Raw genomic sequence first — 16,638 nt, forward strand, 5'->3', positions numbered from 1 at the left:
GACACAGCACTTTTTATAGAGGCATATTTGTACAAGGTGTCAGAACTAGCTGATTTTAATCCTTTCAAGTTTTTTGTTGGATTATAATTTTGAGAGGGGCAGAAAATACATTTTAATGAGTTTAACCACCACTAAGATGCAGAAATTCATCATCTTAGTGTCTGATTAACTTTCATGGGTTTTTTGCAGTCATCTGTTTTGTACACTTTGAAATTATACCAGCCATCATAACACACATGCATGCACACACCCCCCAACATCAGTGTTTACAATATTTAACCAAAATTTAAACCCTACGATACACAGAAAAGCTGGTCACTTCTCCAACACAGAAACAAGACTAAAATTTTGTTTGAGGTCCAGAAGTCCAGAACAGCTATTTAAAAGCTAATTATTTGGATATGTATTGAATAAAGGCAAAAAAAAAAATGGCTGGAAAGTAGGCAATACATCATGATGAAGTTAGAAAAACTAGATACAGCAAAAGGAGTGGCTCAGAAGGACAAAGAAAGAATGTTAAACAGGTTACAGCTTGTTCAGTCTGACGGCCCAGGAACCACACTTGGCCTGTCATCTTCATGTGTACAGCCTGGCACTTCTACATGGAAGATGACCCTATTCTTCCAGTTCCTTCCTTGATGGGAAATAGAGGGAGGTTCCAAAAGCTGAGTAGGTTCAACTTGCCACTCACTGTGCTCCTTTTTCAGCCTACTGCCTTTAGAACAGTTCATTAGACAGCATTACAGAGAAGTGGGATTTGCTGAAGTATTACTGAAATGATTTAAGTGTATGTTCAGCTGCAAGCAGGTAAGTCGTCCTGGGGACTTCAAAGTTAAGTCATCTGTTGAAGTTGTTTTGGGGAATTAAGCCAGAGAGAAAGAGCGAAAAGGAAGGAAGGAAGTGACCTACTTGAATGAAAGACTCATTCGGAGGTTTATACGCTCAGATCGCCTCAAAGGAGGCTGACAGGAGGTATTTGCATATATTTCCTTAAGTACAAACTGTGAAATGTCACATAGTATATAACTCTTGATTAACCTGCTTGGTTCACAAAGGTTATTCATACTCATATATACTCAATATTTTTTTCCCTATCCTTCCATTCACTGCCTATTTCTGTTCAAGAAAGTATTCCTTCTGTTTCCTAAGTATACCAAATGCTTAAAAAAAAGAGTAGAGACTAACGTTCAAAATGGCAGCTTAGCTGCATTACAAGGATGAGCAGTTTGATTTTAAAAAATCTGTGCTATAGAAATTTAGAGATCTTCCTAACATGTTTAAATTCTATTTTAAAAGTTGGCCAGAATCTAGAGTCCTGATGGCTCTTCATTTCTTTTTGCTTTCTTGTTCTTGTTAACTCAGTCAGAAGCTGCCAATGAACTCTAAAAACTACATAATAAAAGCTGCAGCAGGATTCTAATTTTGGTCACAGATAACCAAGTATAGTAATTCTAGATAATATTAGCTGAGGTTTATGATGCATTCAACATCTTCAGATGCACAAGAGTATTTTTGGACATCACTTGAACGGACAATATTCAGTGTACAGCTGGTAAATTTTACTTCTTTTTTTTTCTTCTCCTATTTCTATACAAGAAGTATATGCATGCTGCACTTGATCCCAATTTTCTTCCAAAGGTTCTATTTCTCAAGCAAGAGAAGAGACAAGTTGAGTCAAGCCTCACTTTCAAGACATCAGAAGATCAAACTATAGCTGTTTTTGAGAACAGAAGTTAGGTATACTGTCACCACTTCTCTGAGCAAGATGTACCAATAGTTAGACGAACACCTACTACCGTACTGGTGCAACTTGGGATTAAGAAAAGTTAGTCATTTTTTCCTGAACTCTGCTGTTGCATTATTACTAAACTACCAAAACCAAACCAAAACAAAAAAATATCCAATTATCTCTTTTACCTACCACTATCAGAATCTCTTATCCCAAGAAGAAAGCGCACCTCAAAAGCTTAGATCAAGTTCTTGGTAACGGAACTGCTCTTACTTTTATACACTTCCCAACTTATGTCAAGCCTGAGAACTTCTACGTTCCATTTATTCTAAATTAGGGGTTTGCCAGTGCATGCTCTTCTTGTTCAAAGGTATTAAGAAAGTCACCTTGAAAAAAATACTGTTTTAGTATTTTTAGTATTTTAGTTTTAGACATTTAAAAAAAAAAAAATATACTGGGGCACTGCTTCTTTACTGTGTCTTCAACTGACTGATGAAAGGGTAAAACACAAGAACCTTGACTTTTACCAGCAGGTGTTAAAAGATGAAATACTGAAAGGCAAAGGGGAAAGAACTCTTTACATCTGTGTCTTTGTCATACATTTCCAACAGGTAGCAGAAACTATTTCTTCAGCATGAGGCCTCTACTCTGTATGGCAATCATTGCTTGAATTCTACAATCTCATATCAAGCTGATTTGACAGAACAGAATACATCTCCTGCTCACTGTTAACACAACATGGTCTAGAAGCCCTGACTCCATCCTTCTTACTTGCATCAGAGACTGAATCAAGAAGCTTAAAAGTAATTGGGTATTACAGCAAACTTGGAAGTGTTTTCCAAGTGATACTGGATATAACAAACTGCTAGCTACTTGTAGAATGACCAAATTGAGTGAAAGATGAGCCCGCTGCTACAGTTTGTTCCCAATTCTGGATATAGAGCAATGTGAAGAGGAACCTTAGGAAGAATTCTTTTTTAATCACAGCAATCTAAAACAGATCACTGTTTCCTTACATGTTTCCTTCTGCATTTCCACAGATAGGTTGAAGTTCTGTTTCCAAGCATGGGATTTATTATGACATAATCATGGGATGATTATGACCATATTGTCAGTCTGATTTGAAAGACTATTTCTATTGCTAATCTAGAAGTCTTTCCTTTAGCTTCAGGTGACCACCTGTTATCAGCACAGATGTGTAAGTTCAAAGGACTCTATGACCAACGAACCCAAAATTCAAACTATTAAAATGTTCTTTGTTTAGGCCCATCACACTTTATCTTTCAGAGTTTATTAAAACCCCACAGTGAGGGCAGAAGAACCTTTAAAGCCACACCAAGACCTTGGCCAAGACTAGGTTCACCTTATGCTGAGTGCCTGTGTGGCAGATGGGATCAGAAGGAGCACGTCACACAGCAGCAGTCAGATTTCTGGAGAGCAGGTAAATATGTCAACAGGTATACAGGCTGCAGTGCTTGGAGGCCGAACATCTATTTCTGCTGTTCCATCTGGACACATCATTAGGCAGCACAAAGCAATGGCCAACCAAAGAACAATCTGTGGGTATCCTGGTCTGTCTGACATGCTTCCTAAATTACAAATATGGGTAATCATTGATTTGCTGCAAAGCCACCACCAGCTTTATTACCAAAACAAGAACTAGTACTGGCTCAATCCTCACAGCAGGCTACAATGATACACGTATCGCATCTCAGTTATCAAACACTTCAGAGAAAATCCATGTCAATTATTTAAAGAAACTAAAGAGTAAATCCAGTCCAAGGAGAAGTTTCTCACATTTAATCAAACTGATCTTCAGTGCACAGTAGCTATTTATATATGAATACTAGTTCATGAAGAAGTTCAGACTAGTTTTGAAATGGAAACATCTTGAACAGTAAAAGCACACAAGATGAATTACATAAACAACCCACAAACATTATTTGGTTCAAAAATTCTTCAACTTAAACATTAGCTGGATTCTGGGAGACTACCTGGAGAAAACAGCATGTATGCTTAACTTTGGTTTTATACTTTCCTAGACAGTTTAAGGATACTGGGCTTTTTCTTTACAGACAAGTGTTCTGTTTTTTAAGATACATATGTAAGTATCTCTGTATTTATGCACACATACACTCTTATCAAATACATATAAAATATAAAAATGCTCTCTTTTTATGTATGTATGTATACAGTCACATGCACACATACAAACAAAAACAATTTTTTTAAAAGAGCATTTAATGGATTGAGTGCCAGCTCCAACTCATTACTGACAACAACCCCGTTCAGTTCAAGTGGGTAATATCTCAACAAAGAGCAAGATCACATCAAAGAGGAGAAAGGTCCTGATGCAGAGTCTTTCTTCTGTGCAATATTAGAGAGTAGGAATCTTTTTCTTATACATAGCCATAACCACAGCTGCTTACCACCTGTGCCTGGTATTTTAGATCACTCCTTGCATTTATACTGGCTCCCTAATGACTTGTAGAAAAACAGAAAAAGAGAAAGGGTGGCAAATGTGTTATCTTTGTTGTCTACAAGGGGATGGACACTCTGGAGACCTCCAGTCTTACACGTCCAGCATTATCAGCCATTCTGCAATCTTCGTTTTCAATACCCTCTGCAAAGCAATCAGATCTTTTTGGAAGCTGTTAATGTGCAGGCCCAGGGAAAATTACATAAGATGTTATTTTAGTCGTGAACAACACATTAAGTTTTGGATCCTGCCACTGTTGCAGATTAGCACAATGAAATTCTCTACCGGTTTCTGGCTAATGATGTCTAGGCACTTCGGAATTATGATACGCTGCTTTACCACCTTCTGGAAGCTGAATGTAAGGCTAGCTATCCAGACACTAAATTTTTTGGTCCCAACTGATTCTCATCAAGAGACATTCATGTCTTCTGTCTTCTTGGAATTCTGCTCAGAGATAATGTTAACAGGAGCTCCTGATAGATTCTGAACAGTTTGACAAGTTCCACTGCATATTGGAGAAAGGAGTCAGTCAGATGGACCTTCAGTCTGATCCAATGACAGTTCTCACTATTTAAAAACAATGTAGTAAAGAGCACCCAAATACTTTCAGGTCTGTAATGGACTCAAGCGTTACGTAGATAGGTTGTAGGACTTCACTGACAATGCGAGTAACAAGTTTTACCCATTAACGCATTTAACAAACAAATCTTGCATTACTGTATAACACTCCTGCACTGTGCTAGCAGATGCCAACTACAGAATTGAAATGAACTGCCTCTACAGATATCCTGGCTAGTCTTGGATTCAACACAAACAGGAACTCACGTCCTGAGACCTTAAAACACCAAAGATTTCTTCCTGCCTATTTCAAGCAGCACTATATTCTCAAAGAATGAGGTTCACTTACGAATTCATCTTCATAGCTTTCTCTGATCTAATGCTTAATGCTACTTCTTAAATTCCAAACAGAAACAGGCCATTTATATAAAAGCATTTGCATTTTGGAATTAGTGTACCACTGTGGCTCACAATCAACTATCCAGAGGATTGCCCTTCCCGCTGAAGTTCATAAAGAAAAATGGGAAAAATAACTTTTTGACTGTAGTACCTCCCAAGACTAACTCTGCTCCTCAGTTTATTTCATACTGACTGGCTTTCTGTCCCAAGGTTTCGTAATAGAGGTAAAATGTAGTAACTTGTTTTCTTCACGCAGCTTACTGCCAAATTACATGAAAAGTTTGCACACACAGAATTCTGGAAATACAGATTTAACAAAAACATTGCTTTAACTAGACTTACTTAAATGTCACAACTGAAAGATTCAGTGTGCTTACCCTCTGCTTATTAAGTGAGTATTTCCAGTATTTCCAAACTAAGAAACTCTACAACTGAGACTAAGTGAGGAGTAGAGCAGATATCTAGCTGGAGAATATAAAATTACAGGTAAAAAAAAGTTAATGTTAACCTTTAGAATGCAAGTATTCTTAGCTATCCCAGTCTAGTAATAAGGAAGAATAGTAAGCATTAAAAGTAATCTAAATTTTGAAGTAATTACAGAGAAATAAAACTCAATGTACTAACTCACCCTGGAGGAAAAAACAGAGTAATCTAATTCAAACTAGTCTACGGCTGTCCAGAGAGATTACCTTCTGGAAGTACAGTAATTATATTTGTAAAGTAAAATCACTTATGCCTGGGGTGGGGTGGGCCATGGGATTTTTTAATTTTTTTTTTTTAATTTGAAACGTGTAAAAGCTTCAGAATGGCATGAATACTGAGAAAAGAATTTTGTATACAAAAGTACACATTCTGTGTAATGGTCTTTGTAGGTGGTAGTAAACATATGTGTAACTGGTAAGACTGTGGAACACCAGACATCAAGCATGAACTGACTTACAGTTCCACTTTTCCATATAGTGCCTGTACATTCTAAGCTAAGTAGCAGTGTTTTGGAACTTCTTGCAAAAGCACTTCTGGCTAAATTTGTAATTAGACTAATTCTTGTAACTCTAAAGAAAAAATTCCTACTGGTTTCACTGGAAATTTCTCTATATAGGTTTTTGTCAGTACCTTACAAATAAGATTACCTTAAAAAAATAGAACTGTATTCTTACAAGCTCTAACTCAATAGTCCACATAAAAGTGTCTTAATTCAACATCTCCAGTTAATAGCAAGACCTAACAGCAACATGCTGACAGTCTCAATGTGATACAAAACTGTCTCAAAATAATTTTGGTCAAAATAGGCCTAACCTCATGTCTTGTCTACAAAAAAGAACTTTACTAGGAGCCAGAAGCTCAAGTTTTGAACAGTTAAAAAGAAATAAAGCGAAACAATAGCAGAAGTTTGGAGTGAGGTATGAAATACTCAGTTTTCTCGGAAATTTCAAATGATTTACAACACATCTTGAGACTTTCCACTTTATTAGGAGTCCAGGTGCTGAACAGTCCAGCTTTCTCTTTTCCATTTTCTATACATTAGTACCAATGAAGGACTTTCTCCTGAAGGCCCCTGTTAAACAGTTTTACTGTTGCTGCTCGCAGCTGTCCTGAACTGTAACAGCGTGGAACCTGACCTAAGACCGAGAACTGCACGGTAAAACTTGGTAACAACTACGCATTTCATTTTGCTGTTGGTTAGTTTGCCTGTGTTGTTTGCAGAGCTGTTTGCCAAGATCTGGTAGTTAAATGCATACGCTTCAATTCATAGCTAATAAATTCCATTCAGCAGTTCACCTGTACGCTTCCAGCACAAAAAGTGCCAGCAAACGGACTGCAGCGACTTCCCCAAGGAATACACTGGACGGGAGATTCCTTTTTTGATCCAGTTACTAAACCATGATTTCTAAATGTATCAAGTTTTGGCTACAACGGTTTGTGGGGGTTTTAAAATGTCTTTAGTTCCTTACTTGTTAAGCGGCACCAGCTTATTTATCGCGGCGCACGGCTGAGCCGGCAGGAACCCGTACGGCCACCGGGGCAGAGCGGCACCTCGGCCCCGCGGAGCCCTCCCCAGCGCAATGCCGCAGCGTAACCACTAGAGGGGGCGTTCGAGCCACGGTTCCGCGCCACCGCAGGGGCCCGGGTTCCCGCTTTCGGCCTCGACACTCGGAACTTGAAATTAACAAAATAACCCCCACCTTCCTACACCTTTTCACAACACCCAACGCCTCTTACCCTCCTCACCAGTTACTCTTCTAACAATGTCTTGATCCCCAAGACCTACGTCTTGGGAGCTAGGGGGGGGACGACACGGACAGATTTTTTCCTACCTAATTACGTGTCAAACTGAAGAGACAATTCACTGCCAACTCCTCTGCGCTCTCCTAGCGCTTCCCTTAGTCTGTCCATTGCCTGGATGGACTATCCAAACTGCCCAAACATTCCTCCCCTCTAGCCCCGGGAACATGAAATGGCCACGATCCCTGCAGGCAGCGGCAGCAGGACGAGGGTTCTTCTCAACCATCACAGCAACCCAAGCACCATCACGACCCCTACGTGACCAGCTAATGTTACAGAAACGCTGTTTAAAACCCAGTAACGCTGGTTATCAGTTTATCTTGCTTTCCAAAGAACAGTGGCTCCAAAAGTAGCGTGTCCGCTTTATCAGTCTTGAGCTAAAGACACCTATGAGGTTATCACAGAGCTAACGATGGGCGACTCCTCTCACACAACAGGTTCATGCCAAGGTTAAATTTCATCTATGCAGCCAGCGGGCCCCCCTGCAGAAAGCTATGAAAAAATGAAATAGAAATCACAGAGCCAGCCCAAATATCACCAGTGTTCCACTCCACAAGTAAGCTTCACCTGAGCATTGCTTTAAATATCGCATATAGCAACGTCCTCAGAGAGAGGATCACACATAACAAATGGCAATTACATCAAGCAACATGCTTCTGGAAGTTGCTCACATACCGCATAGATCAGGCCTATACAAAAGAGCTTCACGGATCAGAACTGACCAAATCAAGCAGCGCTCATCCCATTTTGCTATTACTTACCAAATCTACTGTAAGCAGCAAAACTGTACCAGTAGATCTGGGAAGAGCAACTGAATATGCATGACTTGCATTCAGATGACTGCCTTACAGTCAGACACTCTATAAACATTAAGTTTCACTTAACAATTTCTCCTGCCCGCACGTTCTTTACTAATGAATGCATAAACTGAACTTCTGATTGTTAATTACACCTCCTCCTCCTGCACTCCTAGTGACCCGAAAAACACAACTGAAGCTGTGAAAAGCAGTATGACTATGGTAAACAATATAATTCAGGCAATTTCTGCCCAGGGATGCTGTGCTTTGCTACAGTACAATAGTTCACAACACAATAAGCCAGAATTTCTTGGAAAGGCAAAATAAACTTTTTCCTTATTTCATTCAGTAGACTGCAGCTTGCCTTCCCACTTTCAGAACTTCTGCTGTATAAGCACTTTCATCTTGCCAAAAGGACTTCTGTAAACTTCAGCAGTGGATCAGGAAAGGCATGGGGTGGAATTTTAACAAGATACATAAAGGCTGACTCACCAATAGGTCCACTGACTTGTTAAAAAAAAAAAAAAAATCAATGTTACATAAAAAGTTGAGATGTTTTACATACAAACTCTCACGACAGCTGCATGCGTATCTCCAAACATAACATTGGCAACTAATGAATGAACATACAATCAAATATTTTTTTTAAATCATCAAGGAATGTAATAACACAATCAGAACAGCTGATACATTTTTCTTTCACTCCCTACCGGTTTTCACTCCCCTACAGATTTGAGTGCTCCCCTACATTGTGTTATTAGTCTTAAGCAAAAGCTCTACCCTATCTTTTTACCCTCAGTCTATTTACCCCATTTACCTTCAAACTACTTTCTTCCATTCTGTGATTAGATATTTAAAATGGCATCACTTTAACCTTTCATCAATGTACATTTGACCAGTGGGTGATTATTTTTTTCAAATAAATTTCATTTATTTTAAATCTTTAAAATTTAAAGTGTTAATTAGAAAACTAAAACCAACTGAGTATTCACTTACTACAGAAATAGGAATCAGTCAACACTATCTCAGCAAAAGAGGCTTAAATGAACGATCTTAAAATAAAAATTTAAACTATTTTTCTTACCTCCTCATTTCCATTACTTCAACAGTATCTTGACAAAATGTTTGGAATTAAAAAGTAAAGACTTAAGCTTATCTGAAATCAACAGTTGTGTCTCCACTTACTACTGCAAAAGTGAATTCAACTGACACAGTAATTTGATCCTTTGAGATCTGGGTAATCAAAAGCTGTAAGAGCAATGGTTTTGTGTCAGATGCTAAGAATGTGTTCTCCCTCCTTCCCCACCCCCCAAAAAAAAAATAATTGCAGAAATCACAGACATGCCCCACACTCAGCATGGATTTCACGAGGTTCCAAGGTTCCCACTCTCAAACAGTTGCTTGCCAGAATGCAAAACTAGTCAATACTCTTAAAATTTCATACCCAAGCCTTAAATAACATTTGTTGCCAATAAACCTGAAATGTCATCTAATTTCACTGCCTTGCTAATCTCCACCATGCTTGCACGAGACCTGGACACTATCATTAGAACAAGTTCTTCAAACAACTGGCATGTAAAAGCCACAGAATGGTTGGTAGTATGAAGCATTCTCAATAAGCAACACCTTTTTCTTTTTTTAAGCCCAAGAGACCCTGAAAATAATTAAACATGAGGTAAAAGCAGAGAACCCCCCACTTTCAATTTTATTTTTTTTAGTATGTAACAGAGGTTGTGAAATCACTTAACATCATTTTAAAGACACTAATTAACCCAAAAAAGGAATGTAAATGTTTTGAGATGGAAGAACACCTCTCCCAACCTCTCTTTTTCTCTTTTTGTTGTCTTCATTATTCTTGTAGGAATGACATCAGCTGTAGCTAAATAATTCAGGCTTGCTTTATTCTGAAAAAAGCAATTTTTAAGACACAGGACAGCACACTAACATGATGATGCTTTGTTTATTCCACTGCAAAAGACAACAGTTTCGCTGTAGTACAACCTGAGATCCAACTGCAGATGGCTATAATGACCATGGCATCAGAGAATACCTTAACTTCAAAACTATATTAACTCCTCCCCGCAAAATCTGAAACACTATTCTGACAGTGTTGAACTCAGATTAGAAAGACTTCAGTCACAATCGTACTGAGCTAGCCACTAACCTACTAGTCCAGATATTTGGTACTGCCTTCTAGCTAGCACACAAATAAAATCTTAAATCAGTTTTACACTCCAAAACTATCATCATCTAATATTTATCCTGTGATAAAAAGTCACACATTGACACTTTCCTGTCAGTGAAAACATACCATTACATTCCTCTAATAGTATTTGTGACCGGCACATCTGTATTTCAGTCTGCCCCTCACATGTCAGCCTGAACTAAACTCACTCTTCCCCAAGGACCCTTTATGAGCTTCTTCTATTGTGAAGGACAGTAAATCCACTTTCCCTCTCACAGACTCATTCTTAACCCCTGTCATCATTTTCTACTTCATATTTCCACATAAGTAATCCCAATAGTGGAACTGCCACTCCAGTTGCAGGACATTTCTGGTAAGTCAGTTTTTTACTACATGCGCAAGGCCAAACCCATTCCAATCCCATGCTAAATTGCCTTAGCAAAGAATTTACAGAACTTACATCATGCACTTCCTACTGGTACAGTAACTTGTTTGGCTTGCAAGTCAAGAGTTTCTCCCTTACAGCTCAACTCCTCTACTGGCTCTCTTTTCCTCAAAAGAACAACCACGAGCATCTCATTCAAGGCCAACTCAAAAAAAAAAAAAAAGGGGGGGGGCAGAACAGACAGATGACACACGGGGGGACTAAGAAAGAGGGAAACAATACGCAGCAAAAAGCAAGTTCAGGTGTAGGTAGTGCTGAGAACCCATCTGTCCATCCTGTGGTACTCCTGCAGCAAATACTGTTTCCTCATCTAACAGCATCATCGCTACCTCAGTCAGTTCCTTCAAACCAGGATAAGTCAATTTTTATCCATTTTTACCTTAAACACAGAACACAACAGGGCATTTTATTTAAATGTGTGTAGTTTTTATCCTTTCAAATCTTAGGACAGGATAATTAATTCCACATCTGGATAGAGACTGCAACATCTGAAATACTACCACAAACATGGCAATTCCAAGTGCATATCTTGTCTCTTAAGTAAAAAGAAACTCCTCACTCTTTTCTACAGCATAAGAAAAAAATTCACTGATCTACAGATGAGTGTCCTGCACAGAGGATCAAAGGGCACTCACAAGAGCCTGGGACAGTCACATCAAGTCAGAACTTTAAATCACTTGTAACTATAGCAGAAAGAGTAATTTTAAAGCAGAACATCTAACTTTTATAAAACTGCATTCAGACTGTAATTTCTACAAATACATACAGAAAGCCAGAATTGTTCTTTTTTAGAAAAACAGAATGATTCAGGGACTGAGTCACTATATGAAGAGACTCATGCTAAAGAGTCTTTTGCCTGTCATTACGGTACCATAAAGTTTTTCCCAGATCACTGACTTTTGTTTCTGCACATAGAAATGCCCAACACAGGGACCCAATACCAAGCTGGAGCTTGATTCTGACTGAAGCAGCTGAGTGTTTGAGAACAATGATCAGATCACATCCTTAACAGCTCAAAACAAAGCTTGTCAAATTATTTGGTAATTATTTGGTTTTCCTGCTCTTACTGTGGTTAAACATCAAGTAAAAATCCCAAAATTAGTAAGTTATACTGCCTAGATTTCTGTTCCTTTTTATCTCCCTGAGGTTTGCATACACAGTAATTCATAAAAAAAGATCAGATTAAAATTTTATATTTTGAATATGAAACGTCCTAAATCATGGTTCTTGCAGATTCATCCTGTTAGCCTTCATTAAAACTCCTTCATATTAGCCAGGTATGTTTTCGCTACTTCCTTTCTCATGTTTATTTTATTTAAAAAAACCCAAAACATAAGATTAAGCCATGGTTTAAGTTACTAGCTTCCATTATTTGTTCAAATGAAAAAAAAAAAGCAACACGAAGGTAGTTCAAGAAACATTCAATTGCACATACATTGCAACAGCTTTTCAATCATTTTAGAGACTTCTAGTACGCACAGTTAGCCCACTAATATAGCAGCAGAACAGACACCATTCCACATAGCTGGTACAGTATATTTGTCAATAATTTTCATATTAAGTGGTTCTTGACAAGACAGGCTGAAACAGCAATGATCCATAGGATATGAAACAAATGCAAGCACGCAGAATTCAAACAAGCTGAATATACACACTTTTGGTTAGATGCTGAAGGTTCCATTAAAAGAAAAAACACCAAAACACACCAAAAAACCCAAACCCTAACAACAGAGAGTAGTAAAATGTCTCATCTAGAAAAGGTGAGGAAATCAAAAACTAACAATGGTACCAGCATTATGACACCATGCCTCAGTACTGCAGATTTTTCACAGCAATATGGATCTCAGGTATTCTATATAGTGCAATCCTTCAAGAACAAAATAAGGAGAGAAAGATCATCAATTCCAAACATTTCAAGGGAGGGAAGAGGAAATTAAAGACTTCTCTGAAGAGTCCTTTAAAAATCACATTAAAATGAGCTCAAACTTAGACTCCAATTATCAGCGCTTGATTTAAATGAGAATTTTCTCTTTGGCATCTTCAAGAAGAATTTTGTGACAGATGTTGCACGGTCCAGTCACATGTCAAAGTGTTAAACATCAGCCACCTTGGCACAAATAAAAGGAAACATTATGATGCTAGTGTCAACTCAACCAGTTTAACAGACACTATCTGTTCAGAAGCAGCATGCTAAGATTTCAAAGCCTCCTCTACTCCGACATCTATTTATAGCTGCCCAGCCTCTCTAAAATTTCTCACAGCCTCTCCTCCTCTCAAAGCCAAATCGGGGAAGTTTAATGGATATAATCCTGGGCCTTGTGCTATAAGATGGTCAGAAGATCTGCAACTCTCCTCCAGCAATCCCATGTGCAGTAAAACCAGGAGTAAAGAGAACAGAATTGTCTAACCTACACAGGAACCAAATACATGGGATAAACCTTTTCTCTCTGCTTTAGGAACAAATTTTTCCTCTGCCAGCATGTTGATAGTAATGAACCACATAAGCACCAGCGCCTAAGCAAAAGATACCTGCCTCCTTCCTCCTCACCACAGGGCAACAGGCTAAGCCAACTGCCTTGAAAGCCAAGACACAAGCTATCCAAGCCAGCTCTGACCCCTGGACAGCAGCAATGTCATCCATGAACCTTACCACTTACATTGTAATGCCACTACTGTACGTTGCACCTTCCTCCACGAAACTAGGCGGCTGTTGGCTTCTCGTCAGCACAGCTCCTGGTTAACGTGCGATATCCACCACCACCACCTAGCCATGCATGTGCATGTCTTTATAAAGCATCGATCCGGATAGGCTCTTTCACCAACATCTCCACCAACATCTGTGACATCGCAGAAAGGGTGCAGAAATTTTCCTGCATGCGGAGCACAACGCCAGCGGCTGAACTCTTGCCACAAACCTTGTGCATCCCTGGTGCCCCTCCTACCACCTCCATCCACTTGCCTGTAGTACTAGTACAGCGAACCAGGAGATGATAGCACTACTGGAAACTCCTGCCCACCCGATTACGACCACATTTTCCCCCCTTTCCCCAGCCCGAAGCAGACGGAAGGGGAGGGATGACTTCCTCGGGAGGAAAATAAGCAGGGAAAGGCCGGGGCAGAGATCAAGAGAGGAGGAATCACCCCGAAGGGCGAGCAGATAATCCCCGAGAGGCGAGGCTGCGGAGGGGCATAACCGGGGAGGGAGGGACAGCGAACCGAGGGGGGGGGGGGGGGGGGGGGGGATAATCCGACAGAGAAGGGGGGAGATAATCCCCGCGGAGGAGGGGGGAGGCGGAGGATCCCGGAGAGGGAGGGGCGGGAATCCTGATAATCTCCAGGAGGAGAGAAAATACCGGGAAGGGGGTGGGGGAAGGAGGGTGGGCGGGTAGATAATCCGGAGCGGCAGATGAAGAGCGAGTCTCCCGGGGACGCATCCGGAGGCGGGAGGAGGAGGGTTAATCCTCGCTCTGGGGGCAAAAATCCCTCTCCCCGGCTCCGGCGCTGCCATGTTCGCTCCCCTGCAGGCCCGCCCGGCACCGGTACCTGCGGGCGGGCGGGCGGCTCTTCCCCCCTCACGCCGCACGCACACGGGGCGCCGCGGCTCCCTCCGCCGGGGCAGCGCGCCCCGCTCCGGCCTCGGGGCAAGCGGCTCGGCCGGGATGGCTGCGGGACCCCGCCTCCCACCACCATTTCCCCGCCGGCTCCAAGGGAGGCAGAGGCGGGCGGACGAACCCTCCCCCCCGCACACGCGACCTCCTCGCCGGTACCGCAACTCACCGGCTGGCACCGGCTCCCGCTCCCCGTCCCCTCCTCAGCGGGCGCCGCTCAGCCCCATCTACGAACTCGGGCGCGCGAGCTGGCGGTCGGCGGAGAGCGCGAGCCAGGAGCGCCGCCGCTTCCCCCGCCGGCTCCGCAGCCGCTGCCGCTCCTGCCGCTCTGCGCCCGCCTCGGCGCGCGCCGCCGGCGTGCCTGTAACACGCGCTCGCGCTCCTCCTCCCCCGCCCCCTGCCCGCCCGGCGCGCGCGTGCGGCCTCCGCGGCGGTGGCGCGCGAGCACCTCCCCCGCCTCCCCGGAGCAAACGGCTGGGCGCCTGAGGGGGCGCGCGCGCCTTGCCTCGCCCCGCCGCCTGCCCCCCGCCCGCCCCGCCGCCTGCTTCCCGCCCTCCTGCCTGATCTGCCGCCTGCCCCCCGCCCGCCCGCTGCCTGCCTCTTGCCTGCTGCCCGCCCGCCCCGCCGCCTGCCCTGCTGCCTGACCCCCGCCTGCCGCCTGCCTGCCCCGCTGCCCGCCTGCGGGACCGCCCCCGCGAGCGTGTGCGAGTGCGTGCCTGTGAGGGTGAGAGCGCAGCAGGCTCTGGCGGCGGCCGTGTGGGAGCGCACCTAGCGCGCGGGGCTGCGCGGGTGAAGGGGAGAGCGCCTGGGTGTGCCAGGGCGGGAGCGGGTGTGCGAGGGGCCCGCGTGTGTGAGGGCGGCCGTGCCTGCGGCGGCGTGTCAGAGCCAGCGGGTGGGGCGCGGGCGCCCCGTGTCCCCGCGCTCGCGCCGCGGAGCACACGCACGCCGCGCGGGATGCGGGGTCGGTGTTTGCCAGGGCAGGTTTGGACCCCGTCCCGGTCCAGGGGCGGACGCGCCAGCGTTTCGCTTGGCGCTGCCTTTTCGGTCACCGAGCGAGAGAAACGCTGGCGAAGGATAAGTCAAATGTTTCAGAGGGGAAGGGGAGTGGAAATTTCCCCTGACAGTAATAACGCCCAAGACCACTGAGATAGAAACAGCAGCGAAAAACTGATTTTCCCGCACTTCTGATCACCGTTCGCTTTAAACATTTTGTTTGCTTTGAACAATGATAATAGACCAGCTTTTACTTTTTGCTTCTGGTTGACTCTGTGAAGACTCTCACCTTTGGATACTCCCAGGCTTGCTGAAATTTGAGTTGCAAACATTAAGTCAGTCTCGTGTATGCAATTCTCACTAAAGCTGGATCATATAGCTAAGGGTAAAATTTGCTCCAGGAAAGAAAATGTTCATATCCAAAACAATACTTCATTCCTCAGCTTGTTTTCATTCACTTTTTTCCTTCTGTTACCAACTTTTCCAGACATTTTTAAATCCAAGCGTACAGTTTGACTGTAATCTACTTAATTATACCGTTTTAAGAATACGTGATAGCCTGGTGTGACATATGGTAATCCTCAATAATAAGCCGTCTGCAATTTGCACTGGCTTTTGCTTTGGGAGGCATTGGGGAGAAGGGAAAGCCAGAGCTATGTGGGGGTAGAGTTTGAACAGAAAACCTACTAGGTATCAATTTTTATTTTAACAGGTTCAGACTGTGCTTTCCTACCAGATAACAAATAACTTGATTTTTATGCCACCAAAGATATCAAAAGAAGTGGCGTATGTATGATGGGCATAATTAAAGAAATTGTGGAACAGCAGCCAGCAGATGAAAAACCTCTCTCAGACAGACCAATAAAGATGCATCAAGTAAATAAGATCTTCTGTCCTCATCTTGGGAAACCAGCATGTAAAATTCCTTTAGGAATTATTTTTACTAACTCTTCAAACTACAGTAGCTACCCTGTGCTGAGAGCTTCACAGGCATGTGGAATTATGCATCCCTGGGTCCAAAACGCTTACAGCCCTCCTGCGATTTCTCAGTAAAGAAGTCCAAATTGAACATATTTTTGGTAATTTGCTTCACAAGCAGTTATCTTTTCCTTATTAAACTGAAAGGAAACTTAACATGTCATGAGGGATTCTAAGCTAAGTA

At 42.4% G+C, this 16,638-nt stretch overlaps 1 protein-coding gene across 4 annotated transcripts in view; it reads right to left on the reverse strand.

Moving 5' to 3' along the window:
- PALS2 (protein associated with LIN7 2, MAGUK p55 family member) overlaps nt 1-14,984 on the reverse strand; it is a 56,640-nt gene extending 41,656 nt beyond the window's left edge. For 2 of the 4 annotated variants that reach the window (XM_080387008.1, XM_080387007.1), the window contains exon 1: nt 13,533-14,084. The gene's annotated coding sequence lies outside the window, so the exon portion shown is untranslated. Of the gene's footprint in view, nt 1-13,532; nt 14,085-14,652 lie in introns of those variants that run through there. The other 2 variants (XM_080387006.1, XM_080387005.1) reach the window with 2 other exon arrangements.
- Nucleotides 14,985-16,638: the final 1,654 nt, after the last annotated feature.

This window comes from Falco punctatus (assembly GCF_963210335.1).
Source record: "Falco punctatus genome assembly, chromosome: 4".
Classification (NCBI taxonomy): Eukaryota; Metazoa; Chordata; class Aves; order Falconiformes; family Falconidae; genus Falco; species Falco punctatus.